This window comes from Sardina pilchardus, chromosome 1 (assembly GCF_963854185.1).
Source record: "Sardina pilchardus chromosome 1, fSarPil1.1, whole genome shotgun sequence".
NCBI classification, from domain to species: Eukaryota; Metazoa; Chordata; class Actinopteri; order Clupeiformes; family Clupeidae; genus Sardina; species Sardina pilchardus.
Genome location: NC_084994.1, coordinates 21,494,445 through 21,508,649, shown reverse-complemented (window position 1 = coordinate 21,508,649; position 14,205 = coordinate 21,494,445). Strand labels below are relative to the sequence as shown.

The 14,205-nt window shown below is 40.8% G+C and overlaps 1 pseudogene; it reads right to left on the bottom strand.

Moving 5' to 3' along the window:
* Positions 1 to 14,205, bottom strand: part of LOC134077188 (uncharacterized) — a 69,545-nt pseudogene that overhangs the window by 29,091 nt on the left and 26,249 nt on the right.

Sequence of the window (14,205 nt, the reverse complement as noted above, 5' to 3'; positions counted from 1 at the left end):
GAGCTCTGTCTTTGAGTAGAAGCATCAATTCCACAGGTAGCTGCCAAATTTCAAGAGTTTTAGAGCATGCCAAGTTGGTGAAAAAGGGCAAAACATGTCCGGTAAGAGGAAAATACTATAATAAGAATAATAATAATAATAATCTGAGCAAAAACAATAGGGCCTTGCACCTACGGTGCAGCCACTTTCAGTGGCCGCACCTCGGTGCTCGGGCCCTAAATATAGCCGCAAGCGGCGATGGCGGGCCCGAGCACCTGCGGTGCGGACCCGTGACATTTGCGGAATCTAACAAAGCAACACGTACTTGTTGGTGGGCATGTGCATGAGCAACACACATGCCCACCAAATTTGGTTAATTTTCATCAATGTGTAACCACAACAGACAACAAGCTAGGTGGCGCAATAGAGTCCCAAAGCCACACCCAAGGCCAGAGCTCTGTCTCTGACTAGTGGCAGCAATAACACACAAGCGTACCTAATTGTCGTGTATGTATGTGTCAACAATAATAGACAATGTACTAGGTGGCGCTATAGAGTCCCTAAGCCTCACCCTAGGCCAGAGCTGTATCCCTGACAAGCAGTAGCAATAGCACACATGCCCACCAAATGTGGTTCATTTTCGTGAATGTGTCAACCATAATGGACAATGTAGTAGGTGGCGCTATAGAGTCCCTAAGCCACACCCTAGGCCAGAGCTCTATCCCTGACTAGCAGTAGCAATAACACACATGCCCGCCAAATGTGGTTAATTTTCGTGAATGTATCAACCACAACAGACAATGCGCTAGGTGGCGCTATAGAGTCCCTAAGCCACACCCTAGGCCAGAGCTCTGTTTCTGAGTTGCAGCAGTAATAACACACAAGCTCACCAAATTTGATTCATTTTCGTGAATGTATGTCAACCACAACAGGTAACACACTAGGTGGCGCTATAGAGTCCCTAAGCCACACCCTCGGCCAGAGCTCTGTCTCTGACTAGCAATAGGAATAACACACAAGCCCATCAAATTTGGTTAATTTTTGTGAATGTTTGTGTCAACCACAACAAACAACGCTCTAGGTGGCGCTATAGAGTTCCTAAGCCACACCCTAGGCCAGAGCTCTGTCTCTGACTACCGATAGCAATAACACACAAGCCCACCACATTTGGTTCATTTTCGTGAATGTATGTGTCAACCACAACAGACAACGCACTAGGTGGCGCTAGAGAGTCCCTACGCCACACCCTAGGCCAAAGCTCTGTCTCTGACTAGCCATAGCAATAACACAGAAGTCCACCAAATTTGGTTCATTTTCGTGAATGTTTGTGTCAACCACAACAGATAACGTGCTGCTAGGTGGCGCTATAGAGTCCCAAAGCCACACATTAGGCCAGAGCTCTGTCTCTGACTACCAGAAGCAATTCCACATGTAGCTGCCAAATTACATCCAATTCATAACCTTTTTTCTGCCTATAACACCAACTTCCTGTTTCTTAATAAAACGCCATAATTCAAACCTTCGCCATTTCAATATACTTCAAAAATTCAAAAATCTGGTCGCAATTCCTCTCGGGCAACCCCTCAAGATCATTTTAGTGCTTATATGACATGATTTCGATAAACCGTCTAGGAGAAGTATTTCAAAATACGTGATGTGCAAAAATCATAATCATAATCATAACTCAAATTCTTCTAACATTCACTATATAGTTTAAATGTAAAACTTGTTCAGAATAATACAACACACATGTCCACCAAATTTGGTTCATTTCCGTGAATGTATGTGTCAACCACAGTAGACGGCGCGCTAGGTGGCGCTGTAGAGTCCCTGAGCCACACCCTAGGCCACAGCTCTGTGTCTGAGTATCAAATGCAATTCTACATATGCCAGCTAAATTGCAAGAGTTTTAGAGCATGCCAAGTTGGTGAAAAATGTTACTGGTAAGATAATTATACTATAATAATAATAATAAGAATAATCTGAGCAAAAACAATAGGGCCTTGCACCTACGGTGCAGCCACTTTCAGTGGCCGCACCTCGGTGCTCGGGCCCTAATAATAATAATAATAATAATCTGAGCAGAAGCAATAGGGCCTTGCACCTACGGTGCAGCCGCTGCTACAGCGGCCGCACCTCGGTGCTCGGGCCCTAATAAGAATAATCTGAGCAAAAACAATAGGGCCTTGCACCTACGGTGCAGCCACTTTCAGTGGCCGCACCTCGGTGCTCGGGCCCTAAAAAGAAGGATTTCAAGTGTGCGAACCTTTTTCCATTTTTTTTGATTTAGCCTACTCTTGTTCTGCACCTTGACCGGGGATGTGCACAAACTTTTTTACTACACTTGAATTTTAAACCAACTCTTCTCTAGCCTATATCCTATAAAAGAAGGATTTCAAGTGTGCGAACCTTTTTCCATTTTTTTTATGATTTAGCCTACTCTTGTTCTGCACCTTGACCGGGGATGTGGGTCCGTGTAACGCTTTGCAGTGCTTTGTTCTATTTGCAGATTTCACATGAAAATAATGAAAAAATGTTTAAAATGTCTATTATTTATTTTTCAGACTACTCGGTAAATTGATGATTGTTGTGTGTTTTATTGTTTTGCATTGAGTACACTTGGGATTTTCTCCTCAGAAGTTCGAAAGTCAAACATTGACTCATATTCTAACCTCGTGTTTTTGCGCTTGGGGTTGGACTGAACCATGAACGCTGGGGGTTACCGGAGAGTTGCGTTGTGGCCCAGAGGTTTCACTTCACCCGATGTCTGCTTGGGTTAAGAATGGGATGTTATTAATGGGCTTAGCCTACTCTTGTCAACTTGTTGTTTAACAGCTTCTGTAGGCATGTTGGTGGAGAGGTTTTAGTTCATGGGTAGGGTTGCTCACATTTATTCAAACCGTCAACAACCGTGAACAAATCCTAGGGCTATCGTAGGCTTGCATAGGCAGCATGAAAGCGTCACCGACTCCGCACCATAGACCCCCCCCCAACACACACACACACACACACACACACACACACACACACACACACACACACACACACACACACAGACCAGCACCATCAGCAGAGATTGCAACAAGTGCATGAGACAAGTTACTGTAGGCTATCTGAAGGACTGTGAAGTCTAACCATCGAGGGCGCAGGTGAGGGAATGAGGAGTTGAGCGGTCCTCAATCGCCTCCAGTCGGTCTAGATAGGCCTACGTCTCGAGCTCACTTGGCATGAATTTGACTTGATAACTCGATCTGTATCATTTATAGCCTATCTCTGCAACTGGCCAGAGGCGCCACGTAGGCCTATACATCCCTTGGCGCGTTTGGTTCAGTCCAACCACGATGCAGAAATGGAAAAATGGAAAATTGGAAAATGGACTCAATTTTAGTTTTGTTTCAAATTCATTATTTACCGTTTCAAAAACCACACTCGAAAGTTAAAATATAGCATCAATTGTCCATTTGCTGAGTAGTCTGACAAATGGATAATGAAAGTTTTGAACCCATTTTCCATATTTTCATGTGAATTCTGCAAATAGAACAAAGCACTGCAAAGCGTTACACGGACCGATGTGCACAAACTTTTTTACTACACTTGAATTTTAAACCAACTCTTCTCTAGCCTATATCCTATAGCCATACTTTAATAATCAGATGTTATGCTCATTTTTGTAGGCTACACCTCACCGGCAAGCACGCACGCAAATGCTGCTTTTGCACATCTACAATATTGGCCAGGCTATATAGAATAGGCTTTTAGGACTGTATTTTGCCTTCGTGCAACTTTAGTTGTGCTCAATCTAAATTATTGTCAGTAAGGATAGGTCATATTACCAAATGGCGAACCTCGAAAATTATTTAGGATATAGAGCCGTGTCCATTACGCATGCAGTTATTTTTTAGGCTATTGTTTTATTGGAGTGTTTTTGTCTACCATGGCAAACATAGTTGAAACGTTCGCTCTAAACTTAAGTATTTCCAATCGGCTTTCACAAAACCGATGAGGTCCAGATCTCAGTGGCCTCATAGCTGCCTACAGCCATGCATAGTAAGCCTAATGATAGCCTAATAGTTATGACATTAATAGCCTATTAATGACCTCATGTCGGAATGGCACGTTGTTTGAAAAAAAAAAGTTAAATAGGCCTAGGCCTACCGCCGAGTGGGGATATGTCGGAATGAACAGCGGATACCAGCTGGGTTGTAAAACATTACTGTATTCGTTGATCTTATCGATGCAGTCCTTGCGGCCACTTCTCCCCATCGTAGGAAACTTTCTGTTTAGTGTTGACAACACAAAGGCCTTCACGTTGTGTGGCAGTGCTTGCTTGCCCTTCGATCCATCCCAGTTGGTGGTTTTGCACCTGTCCCTGAGTTAGGCTATAGTCTATATGAGTAAGCGCTTATATGCTCTAACGGACCGCATAATAAAAGAAGCACCTGCAGCAGTGCTTATGGCAAGGCTATTAACACCTGTCACTGAGCTATGGACAAGCAGTTATGCTCGAAAATTATCATAATAACAGACACACCTAATTGTATGTCTCTATGTTTAAACACATCAAATTAGGAAGCATTTCCGCCGCAACGTTTGCTTTCTTTTTCTGTCGGTCCGCGGTTGCTTGGTCAATTGCGCAGCAAATTATCAGATCACCGGACCTAATTTCACCCCATGTCTCGCGTACCAGCAGCAGTCTCCACGTTTCGCGGCCCATAGTTTGAGAAACGCTGCATTAAAGTGTCATTAGGTTGTAGGCTATATGTTTAGTGATTTCTTTGTGTGTTTTTCATTGTAGTGTGTGTGCATTGAGTAGTTCCTTAAAATACGGAACAAAGAGCGTCCCGTAGCCTATCTGTTCAATACGGAAGAAGACTAACTATTACTTATATATTTCTTATAACGAAACGCGAAGAAAAAATACGAGGACTGACCATCTCGTTTCTCCGCGTTTCCCCCAATACCATGGCGACAAAGAGAAATAAATATGATATGACATTTAAGCTGATTGCTGACAAATTTGCCACACAATTCGGGAGAAGCAGCGGACAGGAGCGCCACCACAAGCAAGCACTTCTAGCCCAAATTAACATGGCAACGTTGCCTATGACTAAAGTGTCTAAGTAGGCTAGTCCTACTAATATTACATTTGATTGGTAGCATGTTTGTAGCGCGCCAGTTTACCCATCCCCTACATCAAAACAGCTTTGAATCAATCAAAGAATCAGCTGTGTCGGCGTTAGGCTGTAGGCGATTTTCTATAACCATTTTCATTCATTTCAACAATGGTTCATTGAAACGTTGTTTGAATAATTTCGCCAGTCATCACCTTCATTGTAATGATTAAATGAGATTAAGGAGTCGACTATTGACGGATATGCGGTCTTCATCATTTTGAAATGCGGGATGAAACTTTCTGCCACCTGGTGGTTGTTTGGGTACATTGCCTTAGGCTCGAAAAAAATCGGCTTGACGGCCTGCGGGATCTCTTCGGGAGTCCCGCGGGAGAAGGTGCATTCTCAACCCGTACCCACTGTAATTAACATGCTTTATAACTACCGATAATTGTTTGGCCACGCATTAGTGTGCCTGCAGGCAGAATTATGACAAAACCATGACTGTGGTACTAAACAAACTAGATCCTAATAGAGCTCCATAGTTTTTCCAATCTAACGACTCTTTTTTTTGTTGGCCTTTTTGTATTTATTGTTATAGGACAGTGAAGAGGTAGACAGGATGCAAGTGGGAGAGAGAGATGGGGTGGGATCGGGACATGACCGCAGGCCGGATTCGAACCTGGGTCCCTGTGGGCACTCGGACCCGTATATGGTAATATGCACCACAGCACCCCCCCCCAAAATCAACTCTGGCTATCTGTAGAGCTCTCACCTTCGGTATCTGATATTAATACACGGTCCTACACTGTGAGTAAGTACCTTGTTGCCATTGTACTGTCTTAGCTAGTGAAAACACAGAGATCTCTTCAGGTATAGTACTTACTGTAGATCAATGGTGAGTAGATAAGTATCTTTGGCTTGATAACGGTCTTCGGCCTCAACTGGAAGATATGCATGGTTGAGTAAAACAGTAATGTTATTAATTATTATAAATTATAATAAAATTCAATAAATAAGTATATACAGTAGGTGTTAAAATGTGAAGGTAACTGCTGTAGTTAGGACCATAACTTACAATTCATGGGTTTCGTCAGGTGCCTTTCCAAAGGTGTATAAAATCAAGCACCTTGATTATTAATGCAGACTACAAGGGGTGCCTCTCATTTCGTCTTTTATACATCCTCCCTTCCTTCCTTGATCCTCATCCACACTGATCCACATAAAGAATGATGGGATGGCAACAATGGGATAGTCTATCCAGTATTAGTTATAGATCAGTGGGAACGAGTGTGGAGGACCGAGGATCGAGGATCGAGGAGAGATGTTGAGAGGCACCCATGGTGCTTGATTAGTGCTTGATTAATACACCTGTGGAAAGGGACCTGATGAAACCCATGAAAGTACAGCCCATATGATACCCACTGAGCAAAAAGTGCTCCAAAATATGTCAATAAGACGTGCTCGTCGTACTCCAGAATACGTCTTCAGAGAAACCAGAATGAACGTTTTTAATACGTCTTTTCTGGACGTTGTATAGATGTGTCATTTTGGATGTTATATACATGTCAAGAGGAGACGTTTGAAAGACTGAATTGTTGAACATCCAGAAGACGTCCTCAGAGTAGCCAGAACGATATTTTTTAAGACGTATTTCCTGGACGTTGAGTAGATGTGTTGTTTTGGGTGTGATACGGGCGTCATTTGAAAACGTCTTTATTGAACATCCAGAAGCCGCCCTCAGAGTAGCCAGAATGAAGGTTTTTAAGATGTATTTCATGGACGTTGAATAGATGTGTTGTTCTGGGTGTGATATAGGTGTCGCTTGAAGACGTCTGAAAGACTTAATTATTAAACATCCAGAAGACGTCCTCAGAGTTGCCAGAATGGCAGAGCGTCTATTTGCAACTAATTTTGGCTGTCTATAGACGTCCTGAATGGGGTCAGGCTGGACTATAATTGTCCCAATGTCATTTATTAACGAATTCTGGCTGTCAAATAGATGTCCATATTATGACTTCGCAGAACATCTATTTGCAACTAATGTCTATAGACATCCTGAACCGGGTCAGGCTGGACTATTGTCCCAGTGTCATTTATCAACTCATTTTGACTGTAAAATAGACGTCCAGATCACAGTCTGGACAGACCACTGTGATATCAACTTGTTTTGGACGTCCATAGACATTGCTTGCTCAGTGGGACGGCTCGAAAAACTCAAGCCAATTATATTCAAGATCGTCTAGCATCATTTTACAGCTTGTTTGTCAATCTAACGGTCGTGGTTGGTGTATTAAAAAGCATCATTGTTTTAGAATTTGCGTCCATGTTCTTCGAATGGATGGAGTTAGGGCAGGCTTGGAGGAAAAAGGGTGGGACTATTTGAGTTTTGTATTTTCAAAATCTGCCGGCCGTTTTGCGAATCCCATTACCCAACTTTAAATATTGTTCACAGATCTGATTAAATCTGTGTCAGTGAGCACTTCTCTTTTGTCAATATAATCCATCCACCTCACAGGTGTGGCATATCAACATGCCGATTACACAGCATGATTATTGCACAGGTTTTCCTTAGGCTGGCCACAATAAAAGGCCACTTTAAATTGTACTATATTCATACTTTGCAGTCACGTGACTGCCATGGATACACCACATCTTCTTCGCATAGAGTTGATCCGTTTGGCTATTGATTGTGGCCTGTGGAATGTTGGTCCATCCCTCTGCAATGGCTGTGCAAAGTTGTTGGATATTGGCAGGACCTGGAAAAAGCTGTTGTATGCCGATCCAGAGCATCCCGAACATGCTCAATGGGTGACATGTCCGGTGAGTATGCTGGCCATGCAAGAACTGGGATGTTTTCAGCTTCCACAAATTATTTACAGATCCTTGCAACATGGGGCCGTGCATTATCATGCTGCAACATGAGGTGATGGTCATGGATGAATGGCAAAACAATGGGCCTCAGGATCTCATTACAGTACATTGTGCATTGTATTGGCAAAGGAGACGTGCTGCTCACCAACACAGATTTAGACAGATTTGTGAACAATATTTGAGAGAAATAGGCCTTTTGTGTATGCAGAGAAAGTTATTTGATCTTCGAGTTAAGCTTTTTTTTTTTTTTTTTGCATTTTTGCATTTAGCTAACTTTTATCCAAAGCAACTTCCAGATACCAATTTGTAGGGGCAAATATTCCTGGAGCAGTACAAATTGAACACACAACTTGTGTGGCTTCTGCATGCTAGCCAAGGTCCTTAATCACTACAGTCCCCTCTTGACCACCACACTAAAGAAATATATTATTATTATTATTATTATTATTATTATTATTATTATTATTATTATTATTAGTAGTAGTAGTAGTAGTAGTAGTAGTAGTAGTAGTAGTAGTAGTAGTATAATTGTTATTATTTGTATTATTATTATTAAAAACAAAGCATAATGCCACATAAATATGGCATAAGGACCGGATGATGACTTTGCCCTACCCTTGGCCTTTTTCGTCAGGGTCACATTCAGGGAGAAATTTTTACATTCAATATGATCTTCTGTTGGCGCAGCATAATATATGTGCTCCACCTGAAGGAATAAATGCATGAAAAAATACTATTTTACCGACACATCACTAATATGAAGCTATTTGAACTGTCCATGACAGCCACATTTGCTCTGACATGAAACAGTTATGTCTGTCTGATTCATGATTTTAGCTACCATGCATATGATTGCAACTTTTCATTTTTAAATTGCATGAAACTATCATTTTAGGGCTCAGATTTACAGTACAAACCATAATATTACTGTCAAGAAAATAGTATAATACAAAATATTGCTTTTGATTTTTCGAATTGAATACTTACAAAGATAGTCCCTTTGCCATTTCCTGTGGCTTTGATGGTTAATTCCTCATTGAGTGCAAACTATGGTTGAAAAAAAGATAATTTAATAATTAAATTGTAAAAATAATACAGCAGATGCAACAAACAACACCCATAAAAAATAACAGCAATAAACATACAGTATTCATCAAAATGCAACAGCTCAAAATATAGAACGTGAACAAGTTTACCAACATTAATGTGAAAGTGCCCATTTCAACTATTGTAGGCTATTTACTCATTTGAAAATACATGGTATGCTACTCAACAGTGTTATGCTACTATATTACACGGCTCTTCAGAGTGCTGCAGAAAGTAATAACTGCAATGGCAACGGGTTTTGTGCTTTTAATTCACGCCTTCGCAATCAATCCGCGACAAAGCCACGAACGGTAGCCAAGTCATAGCTGTGTTACTTTTTTTTTTGTTTCGTTTTGGCAAGTAGGAGTATAATAAGTGGGATAATGTATTGTAATTATCGGTCTGCTGCGCGTCAGGGTTCTGTTCATCCTGTCGGGACTTGTTTTCCGATAATTACCGGCGGACAATACATTATCCCTTACATGTAATTTGCATCACGATAGGGCTCTCAAGGCAACTCAAGACTTCTTGTCTATATCATCATCAACTTGTTATTTGTTATATTATGTCATTATTAATGTACAATTTGTTGTTGTTCTAAAGTGTTACTACACTTGGAGGTCCGGGGGCCTTTCAGACAGTCTGCTACACATTAACATTTAAGTTTTTCATCTTAACTAAAAATATCTATGCAAAAGTGGCATATATGGTTATATTTTAGAAGACCTCAACAATAACGATATGTTAGTAAAGTGAATGCAATTAGATTAGTTTTTTTTCCTTGACCATAAAACAGAATTTCCATGACCTCGAAACCGGCATTTCCCCGGCATGTTTGCCTGAAGTGACACCACCAGCCAAATTATTGCATTCTAGAATGTTGCACATTTTTAGAGCGGGAAATGTTTCAGGAAAAACAAAAACATTAAAAGGTGCATCCACACATGAAACGAGAATACACAGCAGATTTGGGCTATTTACTGTTAATAAAATTCCCTGATATTCCCTGACTGTGCATGCAAATTGACCAAATTCCCTGACTTTCCCTAATTGGAAATGCCTCTGCTGAAATTCCATGATATTTCAGGAAATCCCTGACCCGTGGCAACCCTGTTCAAAGGCCCTCAAACCTTGTAAAAAACACACAATAAATATATTTATCCAAGACTTTTGAAGTTTGAACCTTGCACCTTGCAAACAAAGGTGTTGGCTAAATAAAAGTAAGAAGAACATTAACAAATGTTATGTAGTTTTACTACAAATTGGAAATAAGTCAGACTAAATGAAGTAGCTCACAAGTGGCTCTTTCAAATGCAAATGAACTTGAATGGGCTTTATGAATGGGCGTGCTGCAGGCGAGAGGACTGAAAATCCTAGGATTTTCTTTTATTGTTTCACCATTGATACATTTTCTTTTAAAGCATATATATTTGGAAACTCGAGGTTCCTAATGGTGTCACTTATTGTTTCTCGGACAAAATCACACAGAGATTCAGATGTGTGTTTGGAACAGTTTTTCAAATCCCCAGGAGGGATTTAGACTCCAGGGAGTTAACACACCTTATCTGAGCGGGTTTGAAACTCATTTATTGTCCCCCAATTCCATGTGATTGATTTACTTCTCCCTGATGCACTAATTTCAACCTGAAGGTCTTTGCCTGGCTGGGCTCCAGCACGGGTTCTGTACTCCGCAATGGCTTGGAACACCATTATGGTGGGCTGTAAAATGAGGCACAATGTAAACACAGAAAGGGTTAAAACGGAGTTAGAGGCCCAAACATTCAACAACATCCATGTTCAATTATTGGCAGGGGGAGAGGGGGAAATCCCCCTTCATGCAGACCATAGTTTTTCTGGAAAATGTTGTCATAATCTGTAATTGTTTGCTCTATGACTGATGGCAGTGCCCAATATCAGATGACAATACTTGGATAATGACCATTTGGATAACGTAGGCTGAAATATAAAGATAGATAAAGGTAGGCCTAAAGCAAACAATAAAGGGAGATATTTAGGGCACTGGACATTCGTGAAAGAAAACAATTGCAAAGATGTAATAGCTTGAATCTCGACGTGCAGAAGTAATGAAAATGACCGCTGACCTACTTCTATACTATACAGCAAAAACATGGCCTAAACTAGCCTATCCCAAAAGAGACGTTAGGCCTACATGACATATCACACTTATAATTTAGTATGTTTTAGGCTACATCAGCAATATGACCCTGGGTCATATTGGAAACATCCTGTACCATAACGTAGGCCTAAAGGATTATGATGTAGAGGTCTTTCCTTCAGAAGGTAGCCTACTATTCTCTACTACCAAAATAAACCTACTAAATGTACCACACATTGCATACCACTTTACTGCAAGCAGAAGGAATGTCAATGGACATGGATGCATACAATCTCATTCAAGAAAGCACTGCTTGGAAAATCATAATTGGAAACTATTAGAAATGGCAGCGCATAAATATAGGCTAGTTAACATCAGATGGCATAGGCTAGGCCTATACAATGTTTTCAATATGTATTTTTAGATACAGCCCAGCCATTGATTTCATGAAAGCATATGCTAATAATATTGATGAGGGGGTGTTTACAAGGCAAAGACCTAAAACCATCCGGCTTGCACAAGTTGACGTTCATTTGTGATTTATAATTGGCACACCTGGAAGAGTAGCATATCGGTATGCATGTTTTTTTGTGCGTATGTTTGTTTTCTCTGAATCACACATATGATCATTTCAGAAATGATCTAAGATCAAATGAAGGGTGAAGGTGAAAGGTGAAGCAACGTATTTATTAACTCATTTAGTGCCATTGACGTTTTTTCAACGTGGAGGGCTCATGGGAGGGCTTGGGAACGATCTGGCAGAGCTTCACTAAAAACCAGGCTTGTAAACAGACTGTACTAGCGATCTGAACCGCTAAATGGCACTAATGCCATTTGGACGATTAGCTTCAGCTTGCAGAGCCACATGCAGAGACATGCAGCAAACACCACCACTGCAGATCGACCACAGTGGATCTAGATTGCACGCGGTTCACCAATGTTCAGGCCGCCACGCCAGCTCAAGCGGGGGGATTTGTGACGCACGTTCAAATAAATAATAATCCAAACTTTAAACTTAAATAGGATACTCTATCCTTCCAAACTTTAACTGAAAAACTATCCACGATATTGTATGAATGTATATCAATGTAAATGAAAGAGCTTTGTCCTATATGAATGTATCTAATCTCTAAATCTTGGAATAGCGTGGTCAAAAAACTGTTCGTTCCCGCTGACTAGCGTTTCCTAATGAAGCACCTGCCTAAACCACACTTCCTTTCAATCTATATGTTCTTCCTGCGGGTGCGTTGTGGCTTGTGTTGTCAGAATCAGCAGGGGGAGACGAACATAAGTAAACTAAAACGAAAAGGGATAAATTGGCCCTAACAGATCCATTCACATTTGGATATTGCTATACAGACTGACAACTTTGCTAGTGTTAGCTTGCTATCAGTGACTCGGTAGCAAAGGTAGCAGAGCTTTCTGGATCCATAAATGCATACGTTGTAACTAGTTTGGTTCCTTTCTGTGCCTTGACCAGTTCTGGAATGATTGAGAGAAAGCAATCGTCTTTACCGGCCCCAGTGGCACCACAAATTTCTGAAATTTGAACAAGAGCATTGGTTACGGCTTGCTGATCATCACTTTCTTTCGCTGCTCCTCCCTTTGAGTCTTTGAATGTAATGTGAAGCAGGGTGGGATGCGAACGAGAACATTCTTGACACTTAGCCTTCTCTCTACAGTTGCAGACTGTGAGGCTGTGAAGTTCTCCATTGCAGTAAAGACATGGTTTGCCATTGGCATCCACGGAGATGGTCTTTGTTTTGTCTGTTGTTGAGTTCTCTTCATTACAGTGCATGAAAATGCACTGTACTGTTCTTCCTCGGTCTTCTTCTTCTTATTACAGTGCATGAAAATGCACTGTACTGTTATCCCTAGGCTTCTTCTACTACTTCTTATTATTACAGTGCATGAAAATGCACTGTACTGTTATTCCAAGTCTTCTTATTACAGTGCATGAAAATGCACTGTACTGTTCTTCCTCGGTCTTCTTCTTATTACAGTGCATGAAAATGCACTGTACTGTTCTTCCTAGTCTTCTACTTCAACTTCTTATTATTACAGTGCATGAAAATGCACTGTACTGTTATTCCAAGTCTTCTTATTAAACTTCTTCTTCTAACGCAGCCAATTCAGCTTTAACCGTTTAACGTAGAAACTTCATTCAAACGTTGTTGCGTAGGTCTTGCTCATGCCATGTCTGCTTTGTATTTTTCAACTTTGTAACTTTTATACTTTTTAAACTATGAATTAAAAAACGATTTCCCCATAGATTTAACATTGAGCTATTTCCCCATAGACTTAACATTGCTCATTGTGACATCACGGCAGCAATTAGAATCTTAGGCCAGGTGGCCGGCCACCTGGGCACCAACTGTCAGTTTCTCTGGCTTTAACCATGCAATCTCTCTGAAGACTACATATTCTGTTCCCCTGTATCCTCTGCGCACAACAGTATCAAAATAAGTTCTCCTAATTCCATCCAACTTTATATCCATTCATCTTCTTCAAACCATTCACTCATCCACCCATTCTAAACAGTCTGCCTATCAACATCAATAAGACGCCCTACATTCAACTTTTAAACAATCTACTCTGTCTCAGGCTGGCTCTCTTAAGACTAGCCAGTTAAATTGATTACACCTGTATCTGTATCCACTACTCTCAGTAGAGAGCTGTGTCTCTCCATTCTACAAGAATATAAGGCACATTCCATCCAACATTCTATCCATTCATCTTCTTCAGACCATTCACTCATCCACCCATTAAACTGTCTATCAACATCTATTAAACAATCTGTCTATCAACATCCATTAAACTCTCTGTCTATCAACATTAATTAGACTATCTACATTCAACTTTTAAATTATTTACTCTGTCTCAGACTAGCCAGTTAAATTGATTACACCTGTATCAACTACTCTCAGAGAGCTGTATCAGTGTCTCTCTTAACAAGAATATAAGGCACACTCCATCCAACCTTCTATCCATTCATCTTCTTCAGACCATTCACTCATCCACCCATTAAACTGTCAATCA